This window comes from Dermacentor silvarum, chromosome 6, assembly GCF_013339745.2.
Source record: "Dermacentor silvarum isolate Dsil-2018 chromosome 6, BIME_Dsil_1.4, whole genome shotgun sequence".
NCBI classification, from domain to species: domain Eukaryota; kingdom Metazoa; phylum Arthropoda; class Arachnida; order Ixodida; family Ixodidae; genus Dermacentor; species Dermacentor silvarum.
In genome coordinates, this window is record NC_051159.1 from 69869689 (window position 1) to 69877419 (window position 7731).

The 7731-nt window shown below is 48.0% G+C and overlaps 1 non-coding gene across 1 annotated transcript; it reads right to left on the reverse strand.

Annotated features, from left to right (window-relative positions):
* Window positions 1–1121: 1121 nt before the first annotated feature.
* Window positions 1122–1216, reverse strand: Trnat-cgu (transfer RNA threonine (anticodon CGU)). Its single transcript has 2 exons — window positions 1180–1216; window positions 1122–1156 (listed from the first exon to the last, which is right to left on the reverse strand). It is a non-coding gene; the product is annotated as a tRNA-Thr (tRNA).
* Between the last annotated feature and the right edge of the window lie 6515 nt (window positions 1217–7731).

Genomic DNA, 7731 nt, shown 5'->3' on the forward strand with positions numbered 1-7731 from the left:
CTCACCTGCATAGAGCTCACCTGCAAGAAGCAGAAAAATTAGGCTGGTGCGTATGGATTGTGCGCTGCTGCCAAACTACGTCCAAATGCAGATCCAGCCGTTTTATAGCAGCTGAAGCCGCTGTCCTCTTGCTGATGGGCTCGTGTGATGCAGCGCCCCGTCCGGAAAGCAGCAGCTATCAGGCTCCGGACTTGCGTCGTAGCGTGCCAGCCGAACCGTCGTAGCGAACCAGCCGAAGTGAGTCGGTCGGTCCTACATTGCTTGATCACCGCTGCAAGAAGCAGAAGAATTAGGCTGGTGCGTATGGATTTTGCGCTGCTGCCAACTATATATGATATATATATATATATATATATATATATATATATATATATATATATATATATATATATATATATATATTATGATATGTCATATCATAAGAAGCCAACAAACAATGACACCAAGGACAACATAGGGGAAATTACTTGTACTTACTAATCGAATTAAAGAAATGAGAAATTGATGGAAATGAAAATAGATGAAAAAAGTTGTCGCAGTTTCACCTGAAAGGTGAAGCATCAATTGCGATAGCAAATTTGAAGAGAGCTATACGGAGTAATGATAGCAGCTTTATCAGCTGTATAAACTTGGACATGCAGCAGCACCGGCAACACGCAGAACTGTTGTCGACGCCGTCGGCGTTTTGCCCGCGTTCGCTCAAAATGCGTGCGGCGTTGGTGACTGTTGCCGGAGCCTCTGATATAAATATAGGTACTTGGTGCCGCAGCTAAACGTCGCCTCCCTTCCCTCCCCCTCCCCCCCACAGCCTTTCGTGCGTCGGAAGAAGGCACGTTTGCTATACATATATGGTGATTGTAGAGGAAGAAAGAGACGCCTACTTCTGCAGCCCTTAAGGGAGCACAGAGCAGAACGCGCGTTTGTTCTCCGCCGTGCGTTCACTCCCCGTGAAAGCGCGCGTCCCTCGCGCCCTTTCACTCGCACATACAGCGTTCGGCGCGCGGCGACGATTTCATCTCCATTGACGTCATACGGAACCTCACGGCGACGGCGACGGCGAAGCCGACGGCAGAAATCTGCTTTTGAGTGTCCATATAATTGCTATCGCAATAAAAACAACTGTCCGCAGGTGGGGAACGAACCCACGTCTTCGCATTACGAGCAAGGTAAATACCTTGTTACGAGTGCGATGCTCTCACCATTGAGCTACCGCGGAGCCGTTTTGCAATCCACTTTCTGGGGTATTTGTGTTTTACAACTAGAACTAACCCTGGGAGTGTTAGCCAGCGCCACCACTCACAAACCTAGCGGCGGATGTGATATGATTAATCAAAATCGGGCCCCTCGGTTCCCTTTCTTCTCGTTCATTATATATATATATATATATATATATATATATATATATATATATATATATATATATATATATATATGCGCTTTACCCAGGGTCTTCGACTAGGCCCAAGCCCGTGCAGTGCTCTATAATATATGCATCGCCGCGCATCATTCGCACACAAACGTATAGATATACAGCGAGCAAAAGAAGAAGGAGAAGAAGAAGCAGCTCGCTGTATGCTGAATCGCTCTGAGGTGCGTATACAGTGTATTCAAATATACTCACAAGGACAACAACGTTTGTACTCGCGGGTATATATATACATACCAACCAGCGCTCTCAAGAGAGGCTCTCGCTTGTTGCAGGTATATATGTAGCGCATATATGCCTCGAAGCGCGCAGCCGTCGCCGTCAGCTGCGGTGGCCGAGGTGGTGACGCCTCGCGCGATCCTGGCCTTCCTGACGGGTCCCCGAGGCGCCTTCAGCCTGGTGCCCACGGCGGTCGCCTGGCTCCTCAAGGACATCGGCTTCGTGTTCGTCGCCGGCGCGCTGCTGCTGCTGGACCAGGAGCTGACGCTGGACCTGTGCGACCTCGTCTTCCGCTGCCTGTCCTGCTTCGTCTCCGCAGCCCTGCTCGCCAGCCTGCTGGACGGAAGGCAAGTGTGCGGATCGCTGCCGCTGGGTTATACGTGTACACTCTTGCACAAATGCTGAATCATTACATTTGAAGAAGAATAGACTTCATTTCATTTCATTTTATTTCCTTAAAGACCCCGTAGTAGGTGTATTATAATACATAAGGAGTAGGGGTACAACATTTACAAGCAAGTGTTACATTGATTTCAATTCGTTATATAAAAAGTTGTTACATCTTGAACGAATTGTGACGAGCAGGTGACGGCAGCGACTTGATGGGGAATAAGGGCATTCCAGTCTTTAGATGCTCGGTAGAAAAACGAGACTGGAAATGTATTTGTGCGTGAGTCTGGTTGTGCTACCTGCATCGGATGGCCAATGCGTTGTGACCGGTACGCATTAAAATTTTTTTGTGTAAGTAATGTCCGCCTCTTCGAGTAGACCAGCTCCTGAACTAGAATTGTTGCAATCTGCCAAAGGCAACCTTCAAAATTTTTTGAAAGTGTTTGCTGAAACACCCGGTATATATACTGTATACACCTATAGATAATTCCCATTATGGCCTCGAACCATATACGCCATATTTTGAGAGCCAGATTTCCCCCTGGTAATTTTTTGTAAATGGGAAGCTGTATATGGTGTACACTTAGAGCTTAAGGCCCAACCACAAGGAAGAAATCTTCGACGGATTTTCGGTGTCGGCGCCAACCCGCGTCACACGGCGGCGGCCGGTGGCATTGATTACAATGCGCCGCCGGTTCACGCTTGCTTGGCGCCCAAAACCGAGCATGCCAGACTGCAGCGCCGATGGCGAAAGTGGCGGTAGAAGTAGGAGGCAAACAAACTATGGCCTCCGTGACGGCGTTACGTGCAATGTGGGCGAGCTCGGAGGCGATTTACAAAGCGAGCTTCCGGCGTTGCCGTCCGCGAGTGCCTCATTCGCGTCCTAAAGCAGCCGATCGCTCGCACGTACTTACGTGCTCCGGCCATTGCAAATGGTGCGGCTTTGTAGGGTATCATGGATGATGATTCCAAACAGGGACATGCAAGGAATGCCGAAGTGCACACTTAAGGCCAGTCCAAGTTACCGGCACGGCAACTTACCGCACGCCGTTTTCCGTTCGCCGTTCGACGGCGGTTTCGCTCGCGAACGGTGTTCCTTGCCGTAGACAGGATGGGACCGGGACCCATTTGTGCGGCAGCCGTACAGCGAAGTGGCCAATCAGCGCCCGAGGAGTGGTCAGTCAGGCACCGACGGCAGCCTCATCGCAGCTGATCGCTTGGCAGCGCCGATATCGTCGCTAGGCATTCTCCGGCTCACTTGAAAGCTAAAGCATTCGGAATGAATCACTGACGCTCACAAGCTGCAATATTTTCTCACCGCTGTTCTCGCCCTTCGCAATAATTATACACGAAGAAGAAAATCCGCCGATATTAGCGGTGCCGTCAGCTGCGATACGAGCACAGCTGAGCCGATTTCTGCCCTGCAGTAGCCGTGCACTGCACCTGAGTATCGACAAGTATTGGAGCTCTCCTTTGTGTTTAACGTTCGACAATGGATGTCGTTTTTCATACAATGTACAATTTACGCGTTACTTTATCTAGTGCAAAGTATTTTGCTAGGAACAGAAGCTGCAGCCGATGTTTGCGTCGCCGGTGGCCGAAACACGCAGATTCGCGATCGTCGATTGGCCCTGCGGTCGTGTGGCGGGCGGTGCGCCGGCCGAACTGCCGTCTACTTTGGACAACTGTCGCGTGGCAGACGTTCTACGGCCCTGGAGGCTGGTTCGCCGTTATATGGCATGTTTGTATGGACCTGCCTTTATAGCGAGCACGGCAGCTGCTGGTGATGCATGCTATGTCACTGATGCTCCGTGTTTCAGTACAGACAACCAGCAAAATACTTTACATGTTTGCACTAGAGCTACGGACAACTTTATCGAAGTTTTAAAACTACAAGAAGTCCTTATGAAGCAAAAACAATGGTTCTGTTAGCGCAACATTTTGCAAAGCTGACCGGCTAAATTTGCGGCGATTAAGAAGGGAGGGTCTGGACACATTGCGCCACGCTTGAAATACGTCGAAGCCGAGAGTCTCTTGTATAGTTGACAGCCGTCAATAAACCTCGTTGAGCGTCGACGCCGCGTGCCGGCGGCCGACGCCGAAAATCCGTCGAAAATCGGTTTCTTGTGGTTGGGCCTTTAGAGCATACACGCAGGGCCGTTTTGCGAGGGTTGTTCTTTCCATTGGCGCAGACCTCGCGTGTTCGAGGCCTGCTACTGGGCGCACATGGGTTGCGTTCCGGTCGACCTGGCGCTGGCAGTGGCCTTCGTCCTCTTCAAGGAGGACATGGTCGCGTACGAGCCTTACCAGCAGCTGGCTGCTTCCAAGCGCACCACTCTCGCGCAGCGAGGACTCGAGCTCAACGCCACGCTCGTCGACGGCACCGACGCTGCCGACGGTGCCACCTCTGGTGCAGGACGAGTCGCCTTGCAGGCCGCCGGTCAGGCCGGCGTGAGTCCGCTACTGTCCGCGGTGTGGCACTTGGTGCGCTTACGGAGGAGCGGCGGCGCAGACCAGGTGAGACTGTGCATGGCAGAATGACCGAGGCAGTCTTTCGGGCTCATTTATTAGTATGTCATATTGGGATCCAAATGGCGCTAAAAATGCACGCACGATTACTGATTACTTATCTATTTATTAAGGCGAAAGCCTTGAATGGGTAAAAAAATTTATCGTCCAGGCATCAAAATTCAATGGCACCAAAATTGATGGTGCCACCATTGATGGACGAACCCACGACCATTGGTGGGAGTCGAACCCACGACCTTTGGTGTTAATTCAGGTAAAGTTAGTTAAGGCACAGTTAATTGATATAGTTAGTTAAGGCACACGAACCTGCGACATTTGGTGTGGGTGGGTTTGTCGGTGGGAATGGTGGCTTTCGCCTTGATCCTCTTTTGTGTATGCTAAAGTCAATATCAATTTATTTATTTATTTATTTATTTATTTATTTATTATTTATTTATTTATTATTTATTTATTGCGCTCACGAGCGCATACAACTTTTTGTTACACAGACTATTGTATGAGCAACGAATATTAGAATACTTAAAGTGAGTTTCTCCTTACGAGGAGCCTTGTTGCGGAGAAGCCACCTGTGACGAACCCATGTACAGATTGCACTTGAGCAGAGGGATTCGATTCGACGGCAGCCGGCCGTCTGGTCGCTATCATTGTTCGTCCAGTGCCAGAGGCCTCGCCCTTAAATCACGGCACGCTAGCCGCAGCCACTGCTGCTACGCTCGTATTGTGTTGCAATATCGATGCTATTGTGCGGAGCGCTCCCGATCCACCGTATTACAATACATCATATTGCCACGCGTGCCTTATTTTACATTTTCCGGTTATTGCTTTTACGAAATTGTCATGTTATCATGTTATCATGTTATCACTCTCGCCGATTACACGCTTGGTGCATCGGAAAGTTCGCAAACCCTTTAGTCGCCTGTAGTCAATTTGATAACGAGACATTTGACAAATTTTGGTAACCTAGGAGAATACAAATGACTTCTCAGGAATGTACAGTCGGTTGAACTAGTTTACGGGACACGGCATTCGTGAGAACTGAATTTATTTGTTCTTATTTATTTACGTCCTACCCACATCACCTCATGACATTATGGGGGGGGGGGGGGGGGGTGATAAATGACGAACGAAACGATTCATAACATAAACATACAGGGTGGTAACAATCACCATCAGCAGCGGTAAGAAACAGCCGGTGAAGCATGCGCACATATAGCCTGGAATTCAAAGTTCCTGTGCGTGTTTCTCTCCGGCCCACACAGCTGTACTAGCAAAGCAGAACTTCACATTTGTCGTGGAACTCGTGTGGCGTAAACATATTTAATATATTGCCATATTTAACATATTTAACATATAACACAGTGATACATGTAGGTAGTGCACACGTACCCGGACAGTGGGATTCTATTCGGGGACAGAAGGTCGTGCTGTATGCTATCATAGTCATTTAAACGTTGCCTTGCTTTCTGGCCACAAGTTCTCCCAGTGAAAAGTTGTATTGTTCCATTTACTCTTTCTGCTAGTGTATATATACCTGCACCATCACTACCTGGTGACAATGTTCACCTCCTGAAGAAAGCTAAGTGAAACGTTGCTTCCATGTTAGTCATTATCGACTCCTATTCAAGCTCTTAGACTGGGAAGGCTTAGGAGTGAGGATCAACGGCGAATATCTCAGCAACCTTCGGTTTGCAGATGACATTGTCCTATTCAGCGACAATGGGGAAAAAAATTACAACACATGATTGAGGACCTTAACCGAGAAAGTGTAAGAATTGGGTTGAAGATTAATATGCAGAAGACAAAGATAATGTTCAATAGCCTGGCAAGGGAACAAGAATTCAGGATCACCAGTCAGCCTCTAGAGTCTACAAAGGAGTTTGTCTAAGTCAGTTACTCGCAGGGGACCCTGATCAGGAGAAAGAAATTAACAGAAGAATAAAATTGGGTTGGAGTGCATATGGCGGGCATTGCCAAATCCTGACTGGGAGCTTACCACTGTCGTTGAAATGAAAAGTGTACAATCATTGCATTCTACAGGTGCTAACTTATGGGGCAGAAACTTGGAGGTTAACAAAGAAGCTAGAGAGAAAGTTAAGGATTGCACAGAGTGATGAAAAAAAATGTTAGGCCTAACGATAAGAGACAGGAAAAGAGCGGTGAGGATCAGAGAGCAAACGGGGATAGCCGATATTCTATTTGACATTAAGAGGGGGAAATGGAGCTGCTCAGGCCATTTAATGCGTAGGATGGATAACCAGTGGACCATTAGAGTTACAGAATGGATGCCAAGAGAAGGGAAGCGCAGTCGAGGATGGCAGAAAGCTATAGGTGGGGTGATGAAGTTAGGAAATTTGCAGGCGCAAGTAGGAATCAGCTAGCACGCAGGACAGGGTAATTGGAGATCGGAGGGCGAGGCCTTCGTCCTGCAGTGCACATAAATATAGGCTGATGATGATGATGATGATGATGATGATGATGATGATGATGACGACGACGACGACGACGACGACGACTACGACGACGACGCCTGCCTTACGGTCATGAAAAGCCGTAGTTCAAATCTCAATGGTTAGATGCGCAAAGACGACATCTCCACGTACTTATAGCTATCGCGACCATCTCCTTTAGTTCGTTATGACAAAGATCGCCGTTAAGCTTACTTAAACACACAGCTAAAGATGTAACATCGTGTGGCCTGTAGTTATGTTGATGAAACATTCTGGATTGCGGCGTCATCTCGTTGCATTTGAAGAAGACTTCAGATGTTATTCGTTGTCGCAGTGAATACCAGCCCTGAAGCTCTGCCAAGATTGCTTCGATACTATAAACTACCCATTAATGACCAATTTAGCCGAAGTGAAATTTCATTGCCCCAGTTGGCTTTTAACGGTCCTGGCTCCTTTTTCTTTCTTTCCTTCTTTCTTTCTTTTTTTTAATATTTGCCTTCTTGTGCCCCGTTGTTTGTTGAACTTTCTCAAACGGTCTCGCATAAATCAGCTGTGTGCGAGATCATTCCGCAAAGCGCGGAGCTGTGTTGCAGAAAATAGCACCTCTTCCTCTTCATGATCTCTCTCTCTCTTTCTCTTTCTCCTGAGAATGCTCCCTTCACAACTAATGACGTTTACTCTTTCGACAAGAGATTGTTCCACGCGCATGTGCGAATGTTT